The sequence below is a fragment of the Strongylocentrotus purpuratus genome, unplaced genomic scaffold (genome assembly GCF_000002235.5).
Source record: "Strongylocentrotus purpuratus isolate Spur 01 unplaced genomic scaffold, Spur_5.0 spur5_scaffold_9, whole genome shotgun sequence".
In the NCBI taxonomy this organism is placed as follows: domain Eukaryota; kingdom Metazoa; phylum Echinodermata; class Echinoidea; order Camarodonta; family Strongylocentrotidae; genus Strongylocentrotus; species Strongylocentrotus purpuratus.
The window spans coordinates 26,164,087-26,171,951 of NW_022145615.1; the positions used below are offsets into that span (position 1 = coordinate 26,164,087).

At 36.7% G+C, this 7,865-nt stretch overlaps 1 long non-coding RNA gene across 1 annotated transcript; it reads left to right on the plus strand.

The window, feature by feature from the left end:
- The first annotated feature begins 2,720 nt into the window (after positions 1-2,720).
- On the plus strand, positions 2,721-5,191 carry LOC115920781. The gene is made up of 2 exons (XR_004062547.1): positions 2,721-3,009; positions 4,730-5,191. It is a non-coding gene; the product is annotated as an uncharacterized LOC115920781 (long non-coding RNA).
- Positions 5,192-7,865: the final 2,674 nt, after the last annotated feature.

Here is a 7,865-nt window from a genome sequence, read left to right on the forward strand (position 1 = left end):
GATGCCTCCGTCATAGAGCAATTTTACAAACCGAAACGGAAGAAATTTTTCAAATTCAAGTTCAATTGTAATCCATTAACATGTTCTCAGAATATCGTGATTACAAGCAATTTCTCATAAACATATATGACCCTTTGATCTTTGACCTCATGACCCTAAAATCTACTCAGTTCATTGGCTCTGCAAGATTTCCTGAGTTAAATAGTAATCCATCTGTCAGTTCTAATGAGAATGCGTCCACAAGCTATTTTTGCATACATAATGAGCCCATGACCTTTGATCTTATGAACCATTCATTGGCTCTGCAAGATACATAAATGATCTAAGTTTGGCAGGAATCCATCAATCTGTTCTAATGATAATACGATCACAAGCTATTTTTGCATACATAATGAGCCGCATGACCTTGACCTTTACCTCATGACCCCAAAATCTAATCAGTTCATCAGCTCTGCAAGTAACATACATGACCAAAGTTTGGCAGGAATACATCAATCGGTTGTTCAGATAACGCAATCACGAGCTGTTTTTGCATACATAATGTACGCTGTGACCTTTGACCTCGTGACCCCAAAATCTAATCAGTTCATTGGCTTTGCAAGATACATACATGACCAAAGTTTGGCAGGAATCCATCAATCGGTTCTTCAGATAACGCGATCACAAGCTGTTTTTGCATACATAATGAGCCCTGTGACCTTTGACCTTTGACCTCGTGACCCCAAAATCTAATCAGTTCATCAGCTCTGCAAGATACATACATGACCAAAGTTTGGCAGGAATTCATCAATCGGTTGTTCAGATAACGCGATCACAAGCTGTTTTTGCATACATAATGAGCCCTGTGACCTTTGACCTTTGACCTACGTGCTCCAAAATGTAATCAGATTGTTTTCCTATAGTGATACACACTATCACTAAGTTTGAAGTTTAAATCTCCAGTGGTTCTTCCCTTGTAAAAAAAAACCATGGTTTTACCATCATAACCATGGTAATACCATGGTTCACCCATGGTTTTACAATGGATCGACTGTTTTCAGGATCCAACCGTGAGTATCCATGGTTTTACCAACATAACCATGGTTAAACAATGGTTAAACCATGGTTTTACCACTGTTAATAAACCATGGTTTAAAAACTATGGTTAAACCGTGGTTAAACCACAGTTATTACACCACGGTTTCAAAACCATGGTTAAACCATAGTTTTACAGCAGTTCAAAAACCATGGTAACAAAACCATAAATAAACCATGGTTTAACCATGGTACTAAAACCATAGTAATGAAACCATAGTTAAACCATTGTATTACAATGGTTAAAAAACTATGGTTAAGAAACCATGGTTAAACAACAGTATTGCCAACGTTGAAAAACCACTGTTATTTAACCATGGTTATACCATGGTTTTAAAATGGTTCAAAAACCATAGTTTTTTAACCGTGGCAATATCATGGTTTAACCGTGGGTTCTTAACAATGGTTTTTTAACCATGGTTAAACCATTGAATAACCATTGTTAAAAAACCATGGTTAAGAAACCATGGTTAAACAACGATATTGCCAACGTTGAAAAACCACTGTTATTGAACCATGGTTATACCATGGTTTTACAATAGTTCAAAACCCATAGTTTTTTAACCGTGGCAATATCATGGTTTAACCGTGGGTTCTTAACGATGGTTTTTTAACCATGGTTTAACCATTGAATAACCATCGTTAAAAAACCATGGTTAAGAAACCATGCTTAAAACCATGGTTTTACCACGGTACAAAAATCATGGTAACAAAACCATGGTTGAACCATTGGATAACCATTGCTAAAAAACCATGGTTAAGAAACCATGATGTAACCCTGGTTTTACCATGGTTGAAAAACCACGGCTATTGAACCATGGATGAAACCATGGTTTTACCACGGTACAAAAACCACGGCTATTGAACCATTGTTGAACCATTGGATAACCATTGCTAAAAAACCATGGTTAAGAAACCATGGTGAAACCATGGTTTTGCCATGGTCGAAAACCACTGTAACTAAACCATGGTTAAAAACCATGGTTTTACCACAGTTGAAAAACCATGGCTATTGAACCGTGGATGAAACCATGGTTTTACCACGGTTGAAAAACCACGGCTATGAAACCATGGTTTAACCATAGTTTTACAACTGTACAAAAAACTAGGTAACGAAACCATTTTTAAAAGTTCTACCAAGATACAAAAACCATGGTAAAGAAATCATGTGCAAACCATGGTTTTGCCATGGTTGTAAACCATGGTAACGAAACTATAGTTAAAACGATGGTTTTACCGAGGTTGACAAACTACGGTTACGAAACCATAGTTAAACCATGGTTTTAGAATTGTTCTGATACCATAGTTATAAAAACATGGTTAAACCATGGTTTTACCACAAATCAAACAACGGTCTGACCGTAGTTAACTACACTTTTGACATGGTCTCAACACGAGTATTAAAAAAAATTAAAAAAAACTACTATCATGTAACCAATGTAGTTATGACCACTATATACATAATACATGTATGACCAGCACTACTCGATTGTTTTGATGACCTTGAACTGATTCGATAATATGGAATTGTAACAATTTGCCCCAAAATAAATACAATTATTAGTGTGTTTGCTGCCATCTAGTGGTGGAATGCACACTGTATTTCCAATTTTGAATTTCTTCACTCCAGCCATTACTTTGCCGTTTCGCCAAATTTGTCGTCCTTTAAAACCCAGAATATAGGGGATAAGGGTTAGATTTACACCAGGAAAGAAGAATTGTACGAGACTAAGAGTATTCCAGAGCAAGAATTGGACAACATGAAGAACTCGAAGTAGATCTAGATTTCAATTTACCAGACAGTCACACTGGTCTACATACTACAGTACAGTCCCACACAGCCACTCATGTGTGGGAAAATATCGGTCTGCAGAAAACGACCAACTTTGCTTTGCTGCTGGAGCTATACTTTAAGGTCAACATTTTCTCCAGGAGGTGAGTAATAAGATTAAACATAATTTAAGGCTTGATACAGAATTGGGTATGCTTTCTGTAAAAATTAAGAAATTTGGTTATAAATCTCATTCTTCTTTTTGATTTTTTGTAAATTTTGTTCATGAAAAAAAACCAAACGGATTGCAATTGATGATGATAGTAGATTTACTAGATTATATTCCATACTGTACAATACTGCATCCATGAAAGTAACGTACTCCATGGAGCTCCGACGCCGATGCCAAAGGCATCGAAGCTCATGCAGATGTGGCCCGTTTATGAAAACGATTCAAACAGCGGCTGAGCGGGTTTGGTCACATGTTTTCGCAAAGTAAATACTGAAAAAGAGGTAGTCTAATTACAACTTTGACTAGACTTAACAATGTTTTTTTTTTACTCCTTTGGGCATCTTTCCAACCACTTGAAATCATAAAATGAAGAAGTCTCGTGGGGGAAAAAGGGTGATTCTTTGTGCTAACCCGACGATTCATCCATGTTCGTTGATTTAACATTGCGAGGAGAAAGTACGCATGCGCGGTCACGGCGGAGCAAATATTAATATTCATGATAGGAGGGGGGTTTTCGGCCACTTAAGACAAAATCCTATTTTAGGACTCTTTACTTCCTATTATCATTTCTTGTTCAAATCATGAAGCAAATATTATTATTCAAACAAACAAAGAATCCCAGAAAAAAAATCATGAATTGCCATGACAATATCCATTTCAATTTTCACTGTTTCGGAGACAGTTATCGACCTAGCGAGACAGTTTTCGGTCGTATGTACAAAGTCAATAGGAAGCGCGCCCGCGTCGTGCGTTTCCCCGCTGATCTATAGTACTAGCGGGCGGAGCAGGTATCCCGAGCCGGAGCTCGCCATGCCGAAAACTAGTTCTGCGGTGATCGGAAATTGGAATCTGAATTGGACAGAGATATCGTGTGTGCGTTGCGGTGTTCGGCTGCATTGATTTAATACATGCGATGAGATACTTTTTAGCTTGGGACTCACACAAAATCGGGCTCTAAATATGAAAAATACTTGAAATAAAGCTCATTTTATGGTACCCATATTTCTTACACACATGCGTAAGACACTCGATTTTTCAGATTCGGGTAGCGGGACCGCTGATTACATCGCTAAAATGTGATATTTTAGGATATATTTTCCATTGCAAATGTGGTTCTTCAGTGACTCTGGCATGGTATGGCATGTGTGGAATATGTGATATGCTATCATGGGATGTATTTTAAAGGAATTTTAATATGCATCCAAAGGACCGGCCGAAAACTGGTGATGGTCGATTACCCCCTCCTTTACTCTAGGCGCCGTTTGTCTAAATTGCTGTATAGGCCTATATAAGAGGTTGAGAAGGGCTTTGTTTCTTCGATTCATGCATAGAGACTATTCAGCAATTTCGAGTAAACAGCGCTGTTTGAATCACTTTCATAAACGGGCTCTGAGCACGTTCGTGTACCCCAAATCTCTGGTAAAGGGGTACTTTAACGCAACAAAGTCTGGCCCATATTGACTTAAATAGGTTGTTTAAAAAATCTGGCCCGTATTAAAATTACACACAGGAGATAGGGGGTGCTTTCAAAGGGGGAGGTACATTTGTAGAGTGTACATGTTGCTAATATCAACTCATAATTTTCGCTATATTTGATTTGAGAGCATATAATACAATTCTACAATGTGCTAATATTTATTTTTATTTTTCAGGGTATCTTCGGCTGCGGGAAAGTCATCAACATGGACTGTTCCAGTGAACATGCAGTCTTGATTTGTAAGACTAAACTGTCCAACAAACTTCACGGAAATTATGCAAGACATGGGTGAGAGTTTGAGAATTCATCTGTATGGGATCCCTATAGAGGAGAGCTTTTCAAAATTATACCAGTTATGCTGACCAGCAAACATTCAGCAAGTACATCCAGTACAATCGACCCTGTCACCTTTGTTCGGTCGGAAGGAATCTGAGAAAGTAATCTTCAATACACAGCTTTTTTTCGAGCAAAACTTTTAAATTTGCCGCACAGATGTGACGTATACGCCTCTGTCTGTGTTGTGAGGACCCTACGTCACAAAAAATGTCGCGCAATGCATTGTGAGAGGAACCGGCTCGATCATTCACTTGTTTTTTGCTCATTAAAGCCTTACTGCACTCCTTTTAGCTACTTGCTCCCTCTATATAGAAAACTTCCCCAATCGGTGCCTGTTGGTTCCCCATGATCCTCTATTTCTTATGTTATTTGAGAGCCGAGTTGATGAGATAGCCACCTGTCAGTGATCTCACCGTGTGGTCTAATCCCTTCTGGCCAAACTAGTACAGATGGCCTTTAAAGACCGTCAATACTACTGGGCCAGAAGGGATTTGACCACACAGCGAGGTCACTGACAGGTGGCTATCTCATTAACTCAGCTCTCAACTAACATAAGAAAAAGAGGATCATGGGGGATCAACAGGCACCGATTGGGGAAGTTTTCTATATAGAGGGAGCAAGTAGCTACAAGTAGGACAGTGGGGCTTTAAACAAAATTATTAAAAATAAGTCTGAGCACCATTTTCCAAAACCAAGTTATTTTGGGGCTGTACAGATCTTTGTCTATCTAATCGACTCAACTTTTCAGTGGAGTGGACTTGTACTTTAACACTTATTAAAGTAAGGCTGTGCATAACCGTGTAATGAAGTACTCGAGTACACTCCCAGGCTTACAGTCGAATACTCGGACGCCATGTTTTTTTTGGTTGAATTTTGTTGATATTTTTTGTTGTTGAAGTGAACTTCTCTATGTATAGTAAAATTATACCTTTACCTTCACGCGTATAATTCATCAATACAAAATTTTAAAGAATTCTTTTTTAGAATATTTATTTTTGTCATGACATCTCATCAAAACTTTCCAGATAGCCTTGCTACTGGTATGACGCAGCACTTTATAGTCATTATTAAGCTGTTCAATAATGGTTCACATTTATCTGCCAGTTTTACCAGTATTTTATCAGCAAAAATATAAAAATGCTTGTTTTCGTGTTAGGAATATCTTTCATTCAGATTAGATTTACATTATAATAATTTGGTTTACACAACTGATATGTACATGTATACATGTATAAGCCCAAAAATTTGCCAGCGTTTGAGACTTTCCATCTATTTAGATATTCATGTTTAGAGAGAAGGTTGAGTTCTGGGAAGAGGTGAAAAAAAATTGTGAGCTTTATCATTGTATTATGTAAGTGTGGCAGTACATCAGATAAAAATGTGCCCTGAAAAGCATGGATCTTCAATCAAATGCCTTAATATTCTAAACATGGCATGTAAAATTATATATTGAGGTTCGATTTTTACGCCACATGTTCATGTAGTCCCATATTCACATCTTTCTGTGTACAGTGCTTGTAACCTTACCAAGACTAGACCAAATTTCTTATAATTTTGATGATTCCAGAACCTTGCAGTACACACCAATACTTTTATATGCTAGATGATCAACCTGTCCTGATCGATTCCACAACGTTTCTTTCACAATGCAATCGCATGACCAGAACTTGACTTTATTTTTAAGCTGTTCAATATTGGTTCACATATATCTACCAGTTTCACCAGTTTTAAATGACATTGTTTATTGTGCTCTTCAAACAAAAGCTGATGGAAGACCAAAGAAGATTGTTTTCATGTTACAATTTTTTTTCTTCTATTAAATGTGAAAATATCGAGTTACTTACTCATTCGTTCACTTGCCGATGCCAACAATTTTGCTAAAATGTATTCACTTAGTGTAATCTTTCATTGTGTGCTGAAACTAGCTTGTGTTCAAGAAAATATGTATTTGCTATAATTACTTTGTAATTAAGAGTACCGGTAGTAAGATTCCACTTGCCTGGTTAAAATGTCATCTTTAGTAAGTTTCCTCTTTACCATCGGATGACTTAGTTATGTTACATTCTTTTATATGTAACCTAGCTAAAATAGTCTAATTTTGTTCAAAATATGAGATTCAGGATTTTGGTATTTCCTAATGAGGGTATCTTAAACCCTCTGCGTAATTTTAAGCGTCGGAAATCATGTGTACATGTATGTAAATATGATATTTGTTTTAATCAAATGAAAATGATAATTTTACAGCATTTCAATAGAAGCTGTTCTTTGTAGTGGCCCATTTTCTCCCTGACTTTGACTTTAAATCTGCTTCAGCAATGTTCTAAATCTTGGGTGCTCGTTTTGAGAGGGTTTACTTATTTGAAAAATTATGCACCATTTTAAGATATTGACTTCTACTTTAATGTCATGTGAAAATCAGCACAATCCTTTTTTTGACCTATTGGTCATTTTGTGGTGTAAGGTCACATATGACATTGTCCAGTATCGTTTTGTAACAAATCATTGTAACACAGTAACCCAAAAAAATTATATAAGTTTTCAAATGAACACATTGTTAATAGTTCCAAAAGTTGAACAAGATGGGCCATATTTCCTCTTTTACAATTGTTATACCTGCTTGTAAGGGTTTCAGGGTACATCCTATATTTATTGTTACTCAGGTTTAAAGTCTTTTTGGGAGGGGTGGGTGGCTTTTAGTATAGAAGTGGTTGAAATAAAAGGCTTTTAATTCTGATCCTTAGGCCATTTTGTTCAATTATTCAAGGAGATGGTCTTGTTATTGTGTGTAGGGAGGGATATGGGTGTATAGGTGTGAAAAGGCATTTTATAAACATATGTCCATATTGATCCAGTTATTTGCAAGATGTTCATTACCATTTGTAAGTTTGTTATGTTTGTCTCATTAAGTCAGTGTTAATTACAATTTTTTTCCCCTCTCAAACAGTACATTTCAATTTCAATTGAAGAAATATAGT